The 19,760-nt window shown below is 23.7% G+C and overlaps 1 protein-coding gene across 1 annotated transcript in view; it reads right to left on the reverse strand.

The window, feature by feature from the left end:
- LOC112595203 (potassium voltage-gated channel protein eag) overlaps positions 1-19,760 on the reverse strand; it is a 203,580-nt gene that overhangs the window by 181,980 nt on the left and 1,840 nt on the right. Inside the window, 1 exon segment of the mRNA XM_025340329.1 lies at positions 6,750-6,795. The gene's annotated coding sequence lies outside the window, so the exon portion shown is untranslated.

Below are 19,760 nucleotides of genomic sequence, written 5' to 3' on the forward strand. Positions count from 1 at the left end.
TCTTTTTAATTCCACTCTGTCTACAGTTTTTTTCTTTTCTAGCTCTTTTTCTTTACCAACTTTAAATTTTATTTTCCAATGTTACGGCGTTCAATCTTCAAACGATCTTTAAAAATCCTATTCAACTTGGAATGAAAACAATTTAATCGATTCTGCAGCATCATGTAAACTGAATTTAGAAGGACACTGCATGATTTTAACAAATTGCATTTCTGTTTCAAATCTTAACACTTAGATATTTGTATATTTTTAAAAAAATGAAACACTAACCACGTTTATGTACGCACGCTGAAACTGAACTAAAACAATAACAGTAAAAATAAACGAAGTTGATTGGATGAGTAGAATTGAATATCGATACGCCATAACAACAGTGAAAGTAAGATAATGTAGTATCGCAGTAATATAATAATAGTGCCTTGGTCCTAATTGTTTCAAATAACCTATTTATTGTTTCAATAATCCAATTAATTTTCAATGTTTTAATATGTACAGTCCGACACTAGATATTTTGTTTCAATAACGCGATTGTATCAACAGTCCATGTACCTAATAATTGATTCAAACTGTATTATATGTATTAAAAATGTATAGATTTTATTATCATTACAAAAATATTTAACAAGTATAAAATATAATCATTTTAACGAGTTCTAGTTTGATTAACTTAAACTGATTTATATTTATTTAAATAAAAAGTTCTTTGAAGACACTGCAGCCACAAATTTTTAACTTTTCAAATGAAAATAAAGTAATATTAAAAAGGTATTCACATAAGAACTCAAAATCGAAGACTCAAAGCGGCATTTTGAAAAATAATAGTATTTTCCACTTTTGACCACACTGCTCCTATGTCTTACATAATATTATATTTCTTATTTCGACGATACTGACAATTTTGTGAATGTAAAAATATACGCAGCTTTTTGATGTATACAGTTAGAAGTTATATAAGTTTCCCAACAAAATATAATTAAGCTTATCGACCACTTTGAAATCAGTTATTATTTATAAATATAGTAAAATATAGTATCGCACGAATAATTGTATCCATATTCAAAAAAACAAATGGGTGAAGATTATTCTAATATTATATAACTACGTAAATTATATTATTCAGTAAATTATTATTGAAAGGCTTAGAATAAAAATTTAATCAAATCATGTAAAAGCTTTTAAATACAATGTACAATATTAATTCAAGATCATAAATAAAATACAATTTTAAAGTACTTGCATCTGGCTACTAATATCATACACTTAACAAGGCAGAAAACCTTTAATTACTCATAAAGTGGTAACGTGTAATAAAAAGAACTCAATGACATGTTTTTAATTTCATAAAGGTTTAAAATGTTTAGATTTTATTAACTGACAATAATATAAAAAAACATGATTTTTCTATTCGTAAATATTAAGTTAACCCTTTACATACAGTAACCACTCACTCTCGTTTAATAATAATATAATTTAATTATTACCAAATTCCAAACAATCACCAAATCATGGTATTATTGTACTTAATTAGTAATTAACATTTCATTGAATTACACTGAAATAAATTATTAATAAAATTATATAATAAGCATAATTTAATTGATTTTTAAATAATGGAAGCATATTATAGAGTATATTTTATATTTTATAAATAAATTAGAAGAATGTTTAACTTTAAAAATTTATTGTCATTTCACAAAATAGAAGATATACTTTTAAGATTAATATAGAAGACTTATTACAGTAGCAGCTAATATTAGTTTTCTTGCCTATCTTTTTATAACTAAATTAAATTATGAAATACCTTGATAATTAATTATTACATTATTATTATCAATGATGAAAAGACTTTATTTACGGTGTATGAAGATTATTAACTTATAATGTAATTAATCTGTAAGCGATTATCATAAAAATTGTTTTGAAATAATACTATATCTTTAGTTAAGTTTTAAATAACGTATTAAACTGTTTAATTAGGTACAGTATTAATCTCAAGTTAAATTTATTGGTTAAAATTATAATAGTCATAAAAAACTTAGCTCAGAATTTTTTTTTAGTACTCAAATACCTTCTGTTAGTATGAGTACTGATTTTTTAAATTTATATAGGTCACTTATTGTTTAAACTTTTAAATATTATGTTTGGACAACCACTGTGTGCTATTTAAAGAAACGATTACACATTTGTGATAATGTTGACCTTTGGACAAATATTATAAAATAATTCAAGGGTCCAAAATTTTCTAGAGACAAATTTCATCATTAATTTGGAATTAACCCATTTGTACTTTGTTATTAGGGAAAGATGTAAGTATAGGTTTTTTATGAAATATCAAAAATGTTTTGTGTAAATAATTTTTATTCGAATCGTTAAAAAATATTTATGCAATAACTCTAAACTTTAAATTCAACATATAAGCAATTTTAGTTTATATGACAAAACAAAAAATATTGTACATATTTACAAAAATTAATAACCATAACATGTCAAGATTTAAAACAAAGGTATAAATTATTAAAGAATATCTTAAGTTTATTTTTGCTTCCTTTTGTATATTCACGTTGTTGTATTATTCGTGTTTATTTTTTAGTATAAGAATCAATGTTGAAAATGCTATACCGATAAGTGCTAATTTTAGTTTTTGATTTAAAGAGGTACGGATGATTATAGCGTGGAATTATACTAGCGATGTTAATTGAAAGAAAATACTGAAAAATAGGGGTGAAGAATGTTTCAATTTTTAAGAAAAAAACATTTTATAAACGATATAAGTGATTTAATAAACAAACTTTATGGTGAAAGAAGAGTAAAAAGAACACTTTACGGTTATTGCTGTACTTAAAAAGAAGAAGACACGAGTGGAACACTATCGTAACAAAAGAGAAGATAGATTAACATCAACTGTGTTTGTAGCAATGGAATTCATGTTGACATTTTGAATTAAACACACTCTGTCAATCTACGTCCAACTGGAATTTCACTCCGAGTAGATTTAGTAACCCTATGCCACAAACATTCAACAATAGAATGACATGTGTATGTTTGGACAATCGCGTGATGAATATGCATTGGAGATATTAAATCAAAATCAAAATTAATAAAATATACTTGCAATCTTTATACAATTTCTAATACAATTTAATGTTTCTGTGTAAACATCAAATAGTGAATTATGCGTTTTATTAATAATAATTTTATAAAATATATAACGTTTAACTTTAACAGACGTTCGTGCTTATTTGTATTATTTTCAATCCAACTGCCGATAAACAAAAAAAGATACCTACCTAGGTATCTAATTAAATAATTATTATTTAATAGAATATATATATCCAATGATCGATATCTATAGCACCTATACATTTTAAGAAAATACCTACTTGATTAATTTAGTAAAAAACTTTACATTTTTTAATAAAAATAGGCACAGCAAAGCGGTTTCAATTTATTTTATTAAAATTATGCCACATATAAGATTGTAGGTGCTTTATTTTATTGTCTTTATAGTATTGTAGTAGGTATCAAATGTGCACATGAACAAGAAAAAAGGCTCAAAATTAAAGTAGATAATAGAAAATTAAATATGAAAAAATATTCTAGTATTACGAACTTGTGCAGATAAATAATATTTGAATATACGTATGGTTTATTTAGTGACATAATGATGAATATTATTAAGTGACGCAGAAACCACCGATGACAATTTTCCACATACAAGGCATTCAATAGATCGAAAAATCAAGTGTTGATATTAACGAGCGAGAATTTATAAAATGTTTATTGTGAAATACTGAAATATTATGATCGTTCACCGAAAAAGGGCTGCAGGTATACTTTCAAAAATTCGTCAATACCAAAAACGTTAACGACGAAAGATTTATCATTGCAGTTTTCAACCAAACCGTATAAAATGGCAAAAAATTACGTTACTAAATAACTATTAATATTTTTTTTTTTTTTTTTTACTTTTATAATATAAATTATAATACAATAATATTTTAGAACATTTTTTAAAAGGAATAATTAATTATTTTAGATAAAAAAAAAATAAATGAACAAATAGCATAATAAGTCGTAATCTTGATTATAACAATCCAATGAATTACATTATAATAATATATGTGCAGTGTTTAACATGTTATAAATACTAAATTATATACGTATAATATGTAAATTAAAAGAATAAAAAACAATTGACATGAGGGTTTTGGATATTTTTATTTTTAGGAATATTGTACATAAAGTATAAAATGATAAATATTCTTAACGGAGGTTCTTTTTTTACATACATTCCATACAAACGCCTATTAAACATGATACATAATATTATAATACATTTTTTTTCACGAGTCTGTTGTATATGCTTACCCACGGTGGTTTTGTTAATGAATAATGTGTTTCAATGGTACGCCAACATAATGTGTATACCTATATGGTTTTGGTGGTACATTTGTCACTTATGACATTTTCGCATATGTGAACATATTATAATGATACAACACTCTACTGTGCATATCACACAAAATGTGTGACCAAAATAACAACGATTGTTATTAAAACAAAGCTTCGATGAAGAATTCAACAAAATGCGTAAATGCGAAAACGCCATGTGCACAATGACAAGAACCAAATTACTGGTACCAATCTGACGGAAACAAAACCAATTTAAGCACGAAAAATGTTCATCTTTTCCATTTTGTAAAAATATCGAAATATACTATCTAAAAGCAATTCGATAAATATGTCATATTAAAGGTATGAGATGGTGAAAAAGGAAATGGCTATGTTAGGTGACGTAGGAAAGGTATGATGACTGATAAAAAATAAACAACTTTGAATAAATGAAAATGGAAATTTTGTTGTGAAAAAAAATAACTTCAGACTAATGGATACAATGTAGCCAGTTAGGTTAAAAAAGGTTGACAAAGTCACTTACATGGTATTTAGTTCTTATAGAAATAATAATGGAAAATAAATGTTTTGCATTGAATCGAAAACTTAGTCCAGAACAGAAAATATTAAATATATAAATATTTATTTGTTAGCTATTTAAACCCAACAAATATCCTTGTATGTTAATAATATTATATTTCTACGGTATATATTACATATTCTTTATAGTTTATGACAGTAATAGGATTTCATTATAATAATATGTAAAGTATACAATAAGTTAAACTGATAACAATAAATGAGGTATTATTTACATTGAAACGAGTTTAAATAAATTAGAAATGAAAAATTAATAAAATATATGACTTGAAATTATTTAAAATAGCGTTTAAAGGTAAATATCATGTGCAATATTATGTAGATATCGCACAATTAATAAGTTTCATATATTTTTATATTATACTATTATGGGCATTAAAACACCGACAAAATTTAATGAATAAAGGCTGAAATATCTTTATTAATTATTGAACATTGACGAAACATAATTATTATGAAAGAGTCATTATGAAATTAAAGAAAATTAGATTGTGTTTGAAATAAAAACCTAACGAGATAAAATAATTTCATATGATTATATTCAACAAATCATAAGCGAACCCGGTTTGCAAATTTCAGGCTCTAGAGGCTTTGTTTAGTCATATATAACAAACGGCCAAATTATGTAGTACGGGGAAAATTAATGACAATGGTGAATTTACTATAAATGTTTGTTGAATAAAAAAAAAATATATTCCTCGCTCTTTTAGGCTCGTAAATCCTAAGGAGACCACAAGACAGCCAATTAATACGCTGTCCTCAAAACTTTAAGTTTACACTTTACAACAGTATTCTTCCATGAAACCGCAACATGATACGTCTAAAAGACAGCTGTCTGCAATTCCTAATTTGGAGCTTAAATTATTTTTATAATAATTAAAGAAACACGCCTGACGTCCAGAGGTTACTACGAACAACAATAGTGTACATTGTTAAGACGTTCATTTAAGTAGAAAGCTTTGTTTAAAGTTCTAAAAATAAATAACAAAAAATCATTTAACCATCTATACAAAATACGTTAAGCCCTAAGACATTAGAGCGATTTTCATGATTTTAGTTTACAACGGAGTGTAATAAAACTGTTTTTGAGCTTAACCATTATACTAAAATTATAAGATTTAATATACTCCTATAATAATAGTTAACTACTTAAAATTTAAAAAAAAATACATGCATGTAAAACTACTAAAAATGTAAGTGACTAGTATTAGAAACTATTCTAAAAGTATTTATACTCATAATGACACAAAAAGTTTATAATAATATACCTCAACCATAATAAAAACTATGACAATTATTCATATTTTTATCAACACAATTTAAAAGAAGGTACTAATAAAATTATATTTTTGAATTGCTTAATTTAACTACATTTTTTTCATGTTATTTATAAAACATACACGACAAAAGTCATAAGTTTTAAATATTTTACAAGATTCATAATATAGTCTAAAACTATTTAATTTTTATATAGTTACTATTCTTTTTTTTAATAATATATAATGTCTAAATTATTTGTTCGTATTACTTATACGGAGTATTTAAAAATAAACATTTTTTCGCCGTTATTATTATTACCTTTGAATTTTTGTGATTTAACAAATTGAATTAATTTAAAACATTTTAATTAATTAATAATTAATAAACATTTTTTATCTATTAAAATCAATAGCTATCATTGAGATTAACGTTAAATTATATTTTATCTAAACAAAAATAACTTAAGTATTATTTTAATTTTTATACTTCAAACTTACCAAGGTTCACTTATTTTTTGATTTATTCTGTTGTTCTTAATGCAATCTAAAATGAAATTACAATATTTATTAGAATATTTTTGAATTATTAAAATAATTAATTACATCAAAATATTTTTTTATTTCACGATTAATCTAACTATAGGTTATATCTAGGTTCATAGGTTTATATCTAGATCTAGGATTTTTAACTTAATATTAATAACTAGCAATAGACATATTTGTAATGTAAACATATTAAAACGTTTTGGTTACGTCCCGAAAATTGTAAATATCCCTTAAAAGATGTCGTGACTTTTAAGGTGCGATGCCAAATACGTAACAATAATTTTAACCTCCATTTTAATCCTTTTTAACTGTATTGTCAAATTCTTAGTTTTAAAGAGTTAAGTAAATATAATAACAAATGTAGCAGCTGCCAACATCCAGACGTCATGATTCTTAGCAAGTCATATTCAATCAATCACTGTTGCGAACAAGCTATTATTCATACACATATCAATACAAACGATATTGTGATTGCATTCGCTTTAATAAAATAACGTCCCATCCACAATAAAATTTAGAATATAGTGTAAATAATTAACTTGAGTAAAATTATAGTATGAATATTGGCTTCGTTCCAATAATGAGAGGGAATTCACAATATGGCAATAAGTAAATTGCGTCCGCTTAACCGTTTTACGTACGCGACACAACGACGCGTAATAAATCTCGGTTTCCGTCAGTATAATATACTTATAGTATGCATGTATTCGGCAATAAATTTGTGAAACTTGGTGATTCATAGAGCAGATGCTCATCCCTAAACACGAAGCCTATGGTAACATAAAAAATATAAAATAGATATAATGTTTTTATTAAAGCCTATTATCATAATATTCCAATAATAACTACTATTAATAACAGTGGATAAAAATACAATGATTTTAACTTAGCCTATATTATCTTCTAAACGTATATTATTTTCATAAACTATTATCTTTAATAACATAGAAACCCCACAAATTTAAGCTTCAAAATTTAAACTCCAATTTAGATACATAATTATTTTTTTAAAGAATCATCTTTTTAAATACTATAAAATCAGAGCATTTAAAATATGGTCTTTAAGTATAATTTAAAATTCCGAAATTACAAATTATAATAAATGTGATTATGGATTATGCATTCTTGGTGGATTATAACTACAGTATTTAAGCAGTATTAAACAACAACATACATATATATATATAACTATTAAACCTGAAGTATTTCGTGTAAGTTTTTAGGGATTAAGTGCGGGTGCTGCATTGTCTCCGAAATCAACTAAAAATAAACACAATCGCGTTTTGTTTCCCCTCTCACACTGTCTCTCTCCGAAGCACAAAGTATTAACTAACAACAATTTAGTTAATATTAATTTTCACCAAAAACCATCCATAACCTCTATTTTTTAATTTTAATTTTTTTTTTATAATTGACATGTTTTCCCCACTGTACACCACCACTGGTGGTTTATTTTTAAAAATGTATTTTTTTGTTCTATGCTTATTTGTTTTACTTTACTACAATCACTATTTATTATTATTTGTATTATTATCACTATAATTATTTTATATTTTCCAGCTGAGTCCTGTAGACAGTGCCCCACAAGCTAGTATAAAAGACTATACGTAGAACATGCATTATGTTTATATAGATGCATAGTAAAAGTATTATGTGATTCCATACAATAGTTTTATAAAAAATGTATGATGAACCTCATTTCATCCCGTTGAATTACCGCCAACGGTGAACGTTTTGACAAGACAGTTCCATCACTGCCTTTACCGTCTGTAGCTGGTAAGTAATTTTTGCTAAGTACTGTCGTGAGAAAGGTGTTTTCTGATACATACATGTATTTTATTTATAAAAAGGCTTTAAAAACAATGAAATCAAGTAAAATTGATTAACACTAACATGAGAAAAATTTAATTTAAATCGAACAAATATATCGGTACATCGCACGAGTAAACGATATAATATAATAATAGTTTTATCGGTCACAAGTCAGAATATAATCTAAAGTCAAAAATTGAATTTAACTTAAACCATAATATATATAAATATAAATATATCATTCAAAAATAATGTTAATTATACTTTTCAGCAATAAAAATAATACCTATTTAAAAAAAAAATGTAACTGAGGCCATTAAATGTATGTATTAATATATTTATGTTATTAAATATTAGAATTTGAAAATAATATACATTGCAATTTTCCTTGATAATTTTTTTTAATTTTAAAAAACGTTTAAATTTTATATAAATAAAATGCTAACGCTGATAATGCGTGATTATATGTTCATTTTATTGAGTTCTGATATTTATTTGAATTATTATCTATACAAAATAGGTGTTTTTCGTGATTGAGTTTAATTTTAAAAATTTTAAATTAACCTAACGTAACCTATAATATTCTATTAAAAGTTATTTCATTTATTAGGTACAAAATATATTCAAAAGACTTAGATGAAAAATATTTTTAATTCTTAAACATTCTGTTTAAACGGAACTAGTACATAATTATGACAATTAAAATATAAGTAAATTAATTTATTGTACCAAAAAAAATTTAAACTGAGCCATATTGTATTAATATTTTTAATCATAATGAAATACATTATAATTAACTATTGTGATAACACCATAAAATTTAGGTAAAACAATTTAAGTTTTGTAAGTAATAATACTGTTGGTGCGTTAATAACAGATAAATTTATAAATATAATATTTCTATATTTAAATAGTTATTAATTTATTATTCATCTTTTAAAATGAGAGTAAATGGTTACCACACTTGTATAAATTAGGTGTCGAATGAATTAATATTATGGATGTTATAAATGATTCAATGATATATCATTATTCATTATACACGACAAATAATACTGAGCAAAAACCAAGTATATTGTTATGATCTTTTTAATATAGCTATTGTCTAATAGTTATTTTTTTTTTACTTTTAGTATTACAGTAAGTTTATATAATTGTTACCGAAAAATATTGCATTTGTTATGTAATGAATCTTTAATTATTGAAATAATATATAATATTTATACCATTTAATATCAACTTATATAACTCTACACTTTAATAACATCTTTAATTTATTACCGTAAAACAGTAAAAAATAAAAATAGATAATAAGTATTAATATATAAAAACAAATCAAAAATGTAATTATGTAAGTATAGCAGAATTCATTTTAATGTAATATACTTAAGAGTTATAAGTTTTCACAAATAATGTTTTTAAATTATTACAAAATAATTAAGAATATTATGTATTGTTAAAAAAAGTAATTTCGTCTAAATTTAAATTTAAGATGTCTATTACAAATAATTATTTTTATATTTTTTTTAGATTTTATAGTTTCAGATAAATTTTAGACGAATTATTTTTGATAAACTTTGTATTAAATATTTATGACTTAGATATAAAATAAACATTTTTTACTGATTTATAACAAATTTCGTTAAAATTTTAACTTCAAATGACTTAAAAAATAAAAATATACCTATGAGTTTTTAATATTTTTAAATAGATATGAGAACAACTAACGTTAGATATTGTGTTGTGTTTTCAAAAATTATGACCCAGTGAATAATAATTATATATCAACAGTTATAAAAAAAAAAATTTAAAAACTGAAAATGTATCATTTTTATAAATAGCTCAAAAACAGTTTAAATATTTTAAAAATTATATCATAAAATGAAAATGATAATATAAACATTTGGTATGTAACATTCAAGTATGTACGGTCATTTGTTTTTTAAATACAACAAAATAATTAAAATTGCTTAAGAAGAGACAATTAATTTAGATGAATTTTAACGTAAAAATTCAAACTTGAAATACTCAAAAAAATTAATTTGAGTTTCCATAGATTTTTTTTTTAAATATATATAATGTTGAAAAAATTATAAGAACCTTGTATTAAATTTTAAAATCATACTAAGTATACGAAAAATATATGATTTTCTACCTACAAAATAAATTACTAATTTTTGCGATATTTTTTTAATTTTGTCATAATTTTAATTTAAACGCCTATGAATATTGAAATTTGTAAAGAAATAATTAACTTATGGTGAGCTTTATATTAAATTTTTAAGCATTTTTACCTTGCAAATGATTTTTAATCGGCATTGCTAGAAAAAAAAACTAAAAAAAAATTATCATGTCTATAAATAACTCAAAAAAAGTCAACATATTTTTGTATAATCAGAAGTTAACCACAAATCACATTGATAGTTAATGATTTCAACGATATATTCTTTTATTTTAAAATGTAGTGTGATAGATATTAATAATACATATATATATATATATATATTATATACCTACGATTAATGTTCAAACGACTAAATTTATCTACTGCACATAAAATATATAGACGTGGCTACCCTACATATATTGTTTACTATTGACTATATAAGTAATATTAGTAATTTTTAACATGTCGATTTTAAAATAGATACCGACAAGAACTTTAATGTTAAAAATAACTAACCTTTCCTCAAATGTTTCTAGTATAAAATATAATTTATAATGATATACTTGATACGTTAATACAATAAACCAGAATAGTGAAAAGACACATGTTAACAGTAAATTTAAATTGTTATTTTTTTTTTTTTATAAGTACTCATATTATATATTTTTATATTTATAAATTTATATTACCTTGATTAGCTAATTATTTAAAAATTAAATCAACTAAGTATTAGAGTATTGAACACTAAGATGTTCGATGTCTTAAATATTATCATTACTGGATCATGAGAGTTATAGAAAGCTATCAAAAAGTTTTATGACATTGTATGTACAATTTAAACTGTACAATTAATTTACTTGCAGTGCTTAGTTGTATACTACAGTATTTATTAAAATAAACATGATACATAATATATAACAATAATTTAATTCATTTCATATTATACCGTAAAATATTTTATATCACATCTGAATTAAATTTAATATGACTAATTATATATTAATCAATAATCATTAAGGATATAAATACATTATTACATAAGATTACTTAATCCATAATATTATGATGGCAAATTTTCATTTCACAATTTCTCGCTCTTTTTTTTTATTTGATTAATTGGATAAAAAAAATAAATTTTGAAAAAAACTGATAAGTTATTTTATTATTAATTAAAGATGTATAAATTAAAATAATTTAAAACCATAAGTATGAAACACGAATTAAAAAATAAATTTAGAATACGCCATATTATTTAATTTGGTTCGTTTTATTATTGGTTATTATAGTGGTAAAATAAGTTCATAAAAACTATTTTAAATGAAAGAAGAAGTATGAATTAATAAAATACAACTAATTTAGTTCGAAGATAAACATAGTTCTTCAAAATAATAACGAAAATTCTTGCATTTTGAGTATATGAACTTGTTTAATATAACAAATACACTAATAACAACATATAAAATCATTTGTTATTCTGGCCTTAGATTATATTTATTTTTAAAAATATTCGTTTTTAGCTTTAGGATTTGTAATCTATCTAACGAAAACAATCTACTGAGCTCAGAAATTTTAGATTAAAATAGCCATAAGGTATGATTTGAATAAAATAATATGTTCAACAATTAATTTATATATTATTTAAAATAAAGAAAAAAAAATTATTTTAACAATGAACGTGAGAATTTTTATCATTTACATTCTACACATTTACTATCAAATATATAATATTAGAAAATAATTTTCTTTATATATCACAAAAATTATTTTATCTTATTAAGTTTATTATAACCATTAATATTATTTTAATTAAATGTCGTAGAAGCAAATTTACTATATTTTATAAATATATTTTAATATTAAATAAATTAGTATTAAATACGTATAAGTCTGTAACCCAATATGGACTATTTGTGAGAAAAAAATAATAACATTACTTGCGATATAAAATAATATAATATTATTTATAATATATATTATTATGAATAAATAGATCAATTCAGTTTATCAACGAATTAGTTAAATTAATTTAAACAAATATTCAAATATATTTTATTGTATTTTCCAATATGAAAAACCCGGCGAGGATGATTTCAGTAAAATAAAATACTTATACATTGTGATAAAATAGCAAATACTCGCACTATCTGATACCTAGTCAATATTCAAAATTCAAGCCAAAAAATTGGTACTAAAAAACTGGAAGTACTATCCAAGTTTCAAATAACTCAATAATTATCCAATACCAAATCAAAAACAATACTACCATTGATAAATTCTTGTGGGAGGGGTGGAGGTACCGAAACACAAAAATATAAAACAAGTATTTGCAAGTAATGAGAAAGAATAAACTTTAAATATGACTGTGTGTATGATATATTACCAGAAATATCATAACATTTCAACATAAAAAAAAATGTTTAAACAAAGGGTTAAATATGATATTAGAAATTAGAAAAAATACAAAACATTAAGACTAATTTTTTTAAATGTATTTGTGAATAAACTAATAAAAAACATAAACAAATCGTCTGAACTTGGAAACACTTTATATTAACACACCAGCTACATCTGTTATTTATAATAATATATACAAATTTAAATAAACAAGGATTTCTATTAAATTATTCAACAACCATAAACTTACATACCTTATGACAGTAGAATACATAAAATAGTAAAATAAAAAAAAATATATTACTAAAAGTAATTTAATAAATATACAGATCAATCACTGAATGATATAGTTGCATGTAAACCTGAACAATATTAGGAAGACTTTCAATTGTAAATAATCACACATTTCTTACACACACACATTCGTTTTATTACTTTTATATATACTATATAAAGTATCTATGTGTTATTATTATGGAATTTGTTGAAATGTTATATTCCCTGCCATACATACATGCCCTTTTTGAATATTTATTGTCTAATAGCAATAAAATCAACTATAATTGGTATGTTGTACAAAAATAAACTAAACAATGTAAAAATAAAACAGAAATTGTAATTTTTTTAAAATTTAGTTGATAGCTACATAGTGATAAAAAATAAAAAAATAATAAACCGCTAGCTGATATCAGAGTTATTAGTAAAGTATTCTGTGATAATAAATCATTTGGTCGATGATAACTGATTAACTAATAACGTTATTACATATTTTATTCACAGATATCTATTCTATGAAATTAAAACTTGCTTCACTGTTTCGTGTAAAATATTCGATGTCTAGTATAGTATAGATATCTATGCATTTACTAAAGAAAAGTCAGAGACCACAGAGGAGGAGGGCGCGGTTTACACGCCCTCCTTCCCGTGCGCATGCCTATGCACATTATATCAGTAAAAATACAAACATGGTATTGAATGAGAAAAATAATTAAAACATTCTTGTATAAGTTCAGTGAAATCTGTCATAATTAAGTTACAGCAAAAAGATAGGCATACGAATGTATCTCGACATCTATAGCTGTATATAACGGATTCTTTCTATTACGGGTACGGACAATTATATTTTTGATAACGGACAACTACTTAGGTTCAAAATCAAATAGTCCATGAATAATAATATATTGTACGTTTTACCTAACCATACTTATTAAAATAATATATAGTATATTATACAATATACACATATTGCTAACTTATACAAACATCCACGCAATAGCATATCGCTAGTCTATTTTGAATACCGATTATGATCGCCTATAGCCGATCATAAAGATAAAGTTAATTGCGTGGACGAAATAACCAGAAACACGCGTAAAACGTATTCACTATTCAATACTTATTTAGTATATCTTCGGTATTGTGTGTTGTATAATATTATTTCTCGGTTCGTTTTAATTTTTAATAATTTTTTTTTTCTTTGCAGTGCTACCTCCCGTACTGCGTAAATCATTAGCTTAAAAGAAAGAGTGGAAGTTATTCGACGTAAAGATTCTAGTGGCTAGTCAATTCGCAAACTTGCCGAGTTATAATAGATTATAATAATAATTAATGTAAAATATGTTATTTGTTTCATTGTACAAACACTTCATTCCAGAAATCTTTCTATAACAAACTTTTTTAAGGTCCCATGAATTCCCTTATAGGCATGGTTTACTGTAGTATGATTAATTTATATACTTTTATGGAACGTGTGACTGCATCGATCTTTTATATTTCAGAGATCGTATATAAATTGTTAGATATAAGAAATAGGGTGGAAAATGTATGTGTACGTATATCATCTGGAAAAAGTGATTTATTTATAGAAAAGCGTATCTGTTATTTATTGTTATTCATCTTTAGATGTACAAAAATACCGGATTGTTTTTTTTTTTTAATTATAAAGTAATAAACTTGCATTTTAAACATGGATTATAAAATGTATATAATTTATTATTTTTTTTTTTTAGTGAGGGAGGTCAAATATTTTTATCCTCTCATTTCAAGGACATAATATTATATCCATTGAACCAGAACAGTTTCATTTGAATCCATCAATATCCAATATGTCAGACTGCTCCCCGCGTAACCCTTATCACTTTATAGAGTTGTTTACGGCAGGTGTTAAGTCTTAGAGGTTCACGTAGAAAATTGTGAAAATTTTTCAATAATAAATAATAGTAAACATAAAAATAATATTGAATATAAAGTGCATGAAACTTTTCATTGAAAAATGAAGAAATTATAAAATTATAATAATATTACATTTTATATATTCAATAGTCTTCGAGTCTAGCAGGGTTATAGAAATCAACAAAATAAATGGAATATTCGTTGCATTTTAATACGTTCATAAGTATCTATACACAATCTAAACAACACCTTTTCTAATTGACTTATACAAGGATATTAATTACTGGAAAACTGTCGGATTTTTATTATAATGACGTTCTAAAATATACGAGTGAGTATGGTAACTATAGTAAGTGAAACGAAAATAAACATAAGAGAAACTAGTAAATCTTTGCCGGCCGTTAAACGTCCTATGAAGGACACGCAAATCATGTAATCACACAGGATAGAAATATTAACGAAACGTTGAATGCAGAAAAAAGAGTACAATGAGTAGGTACATAGAAAATAAATCATATGAAAATCAAAACAAATTTAATAGTTATAATTGTTATGACTTTTAGTTAAACTCACTTAAGAATAGTCACGGTAATAATGTTACTTTCGTGTGTTGGAATTTGTCGCAATATACACAATATATTCATCACTTCTCCAAAATTCAAACAAAACTCAGAAACGTTTTGTGGACCAAGTGAACAACTAACATAACTTTTTATTAAATATACATAATATACATGTGATTTATTTTATTACAAATATTGTTATTCTACGTTTTAACGTTTTATTAGGCAAATAAGTCATACGTATATCTACAACAGTTAACGCGTGAGGCTTGACGTTCAATCGACTTTCAAAATGCGTTCTATTCATCGTTGTCAAATACAATTGGTGTAATCTACAGGTAAGCCATGTACATGGTACATTGATTAATGAATTCAAATTGTTGCATAACGAGAAACGAATGAAAAAAAAAATAATTCGAATGATCGATATTTACTAGTTGCTACATGATATGTATATTGTATATATTTTTTATACAATATAATTTTATATATATATATCTAAATAATTGACGTTATAAAGATTTCAAACTATGCTTAAAATATAATACATTTGATGTACAAAGAAATGAGATTTTTCAAAATTACGACATGCTATACACATACAATACAATATACAATATGAAATTGGTAAAATATCTCAATTTATTGACATATTTGAAGATAATTAAATAAATGTTTCAAGTAGTTCGCATTCAAATAATAATTTAACAAACTAAAATATTGACCTTCTTTTTTTAATATTTTTATCTATAAACTATATTTATAATTTAATATGGTTAAATATTGCTCATGTATATCTATATACTCATATTTAAGTATTTAATAATTTAAAAAATTAATTGTAACTAAATATTTTTTAATATTTTTATCTTTAAGACCAAGTATAATTTAACAAAATTATTATGAAAAAATATAATTTAATAAAAATAAGGAGCAGCATTTTTAATTAAACCAAAGAGAGTCGTTAGCCTACTCAAATAAAACGAGAAAAACAATGTTGGTTCAAATTGTATGAAACTAATATTTTTTTAATCCAAATTTATATTCAAAACTACTTCTGCGATGTATCAGTAAGTGAAAGAAAAAATGTTGACGTTGTTGACCCGAAGTATTATGATTGTTAATACATACATTACTCATTCGTTGAGAGTATCTAAATTAATCGATCAAAACTGCATATCAATTCAGTAAACTACAGAGCAAGTTTAAAAATTTAACAGTATTGTATGATAGAATATACTTTTAAAATTTTATAAAACCATCAACCAAATTAATTTTAGATAATTTTAAGAAGTTAATGTACCTATATCTTTTCAAACACGTAAAAATAGAATTTGTAAAGTTAAAAAATAGAAATTTATATTTGCTTTTTATTAACAAATGTTTTGAAAAAATACAGAACGTTTGATTTGGGCCAATTTTGAATAAGGTAATAAAGACAATTTTTACGATAGGACACGTAAAAAAATTATTAAGCAATAATTACTATATAAACTAAAATTAATTTTATAAAAACCATTACAAAAAAAAAAAAAAATTAAAAACTCAAAAATAATAAATTTATGAGTAGCAGATGCAATCACAGGTTTGAAAACTATGACTATTTTAATCACTAATAAAAATATACGTAATAACAGTAACGAATGTAGTATACATTTTCAGCTTGTCGATATTATATCAACATTTTTTTAGAATAAATTTCTGTAAGGATTTTATATCAACATATCTTTTATACGTTTAAATAAGATAATATTTTTTTAATTATTCACTTCTTTTGAATTATTTACGTAAGAATATGTAATAATATATAAAATTCAAAATATCTAATACTGTTAATACATATATATTATACATTATTGGAAAATTCATGAATAAAAAGTAGTGTTATAGTATAATTTAGCGCACCTAGCTGTATTATGAAGTACAGGATAAATTTAAATTTATTATAATTCTTAAACTAAAGCCGAGCACCAAATTCTGATTGTATTCGTTTTCAGTTGTTACCATAAAAAATACTAAATTACTGAAAAAAAAAATAAAATAAAAAAAGGGTATCTAGTAAAACAAAACATATGTACCAACATTTATTATGATAAAAGTACTTTTTTTCATCAACAGAATGGATTTACTGAGTATTATTAATATTATAAGTTTGACACGCATGTGTTAATTTATATGAATGTACGAGTTTTTTCTAAATCAAAAAACTTCTAAGTATTGCGGGTCCGAAAAGTGTTTATTTTATTTTTATTTTATTTTATTTTTTTTTTTAAACCTGACAGACGTGTAACTATAGTAAATTATTGACTTTACTATTGTGTTGAATGTAACCCGAATTCCTTGACTTTCATTTACTGTGTACTTAGATACATCAAAATTAAAAATTAAACAAATTATTCCACAACGCTTTTGATAAAAATGGTTTTTATGAAAGTTTTCTAGTACACGAATAAATTTTATTATAAAAATATATCTCTTCTCAATTACATTTTTATATATAATATTCTAAAACTTATAAATATATTAAATACGTATCCGTGTATAATATATTATCATACATAATTTATTATGGTATATTTAAACCATTATAAAAACATTTCGAATAAATATATTTTAGTGTACTTAAATTAAATATATGTGGGACACTGTTTGAAGAATAATATAAAAAACCATTACATTGTTAAAGGTACCTCTACAATATGGTATTGCATGTATTACCATTGATTATAAATACTAGTATTTATATCAACGGTATTACGTACTATAGTACATATATGTATGAAAAAATTATTAGATCGTTTGAGGTAGCTCGTGATAATTTAAATGTGATCGTATGATTCAAATGAATCAGTTAAAAATAAAAAAATGTCTCCCTAAACGATACTAAATTACGACCTAATCACATTTTATACAAACGCAACAACAATAGCAATAACAGACTGACTTGAAGTCGACATAGACAAAATATTATGAAAAAGTCGGTGGCGGCGTTTCGACGGGTCTTCTTCGAAGCGTACATTATAATAATATATGTACTTTCACGTTGAGTGTCGCCCCCTAAGGACCACATAGGGCTTCTCGCGAAGCGGAGGGAAAAGTTTTCACCATCGGTCGATCACGCCTATATATATTAAACACACATACAAAGAAACAAATACTAAATGTTATATATACAGAGTGATTCTTTTACCATAAACCAATCAATAAAAGATAAATTGATAAATAAATATTTAAAAATAGGAAACTCGTCATTTTTAAATACATATACTTTTTACTACGTTTAAGTTCATACGTTTCAAATCATACTATTCTATCATTATTAATTTATTTTATCAAACCCAGGTCAATTACGTTACATTTCCCAAGAAATTGCTTAAAATAATCAATGTATGCAATATGTAACGTGTATGCAATATTGCATACTAATTGAGACCCGTACCTGAATGAGAAAAAAAATATAGTAATTGAGTCCCAGTATAAATGAAAAATATACCAATTGAGTCCCAATATTAAAAAAAACAAAAAACATAGTAATTGAGTCTACTTGTGGAAAAATAAAAATAAATCAATTGACTCCGAAGATTATATATTTTGTATTATATGATATGTTGTGTATTTCTACAGTTTTGATTGAAATAGGAATACCAATATATTAAACACTGAATTAGTACATTGCTTGTGCCTAACCAAAAGATATTGTATTATAACTAAAAAAAAAGAAATTAAAGAATAAAATATGTATCTTAAAAAAAACCCCAAATCGCTAAGTTTTTATTCATAACTGATTAGTAAAAGGGCATTAAATTTATAAATGTATTATTTTAAATTAATTAATAATTGTGCCGTATTTATACA

This window comes from Melanaphis sacchari, unplaced genomic scaffold (genome assembly GCF_002803265.2).
Source record: "Melanaphis sacchari strain LSU unplaced genomic scaffold, SCAv2.0 Contig261_pilon_pilon, whole genome shotgun sequence".
In the NCBI taxonomy this organism is placed as follows: domain Eukaryota; kingdom Metazoa; phylum Arthropoda; class Insecta; order Hemiptera; family Aphididae; genus Melanaphis; species Melanaphis sacchari.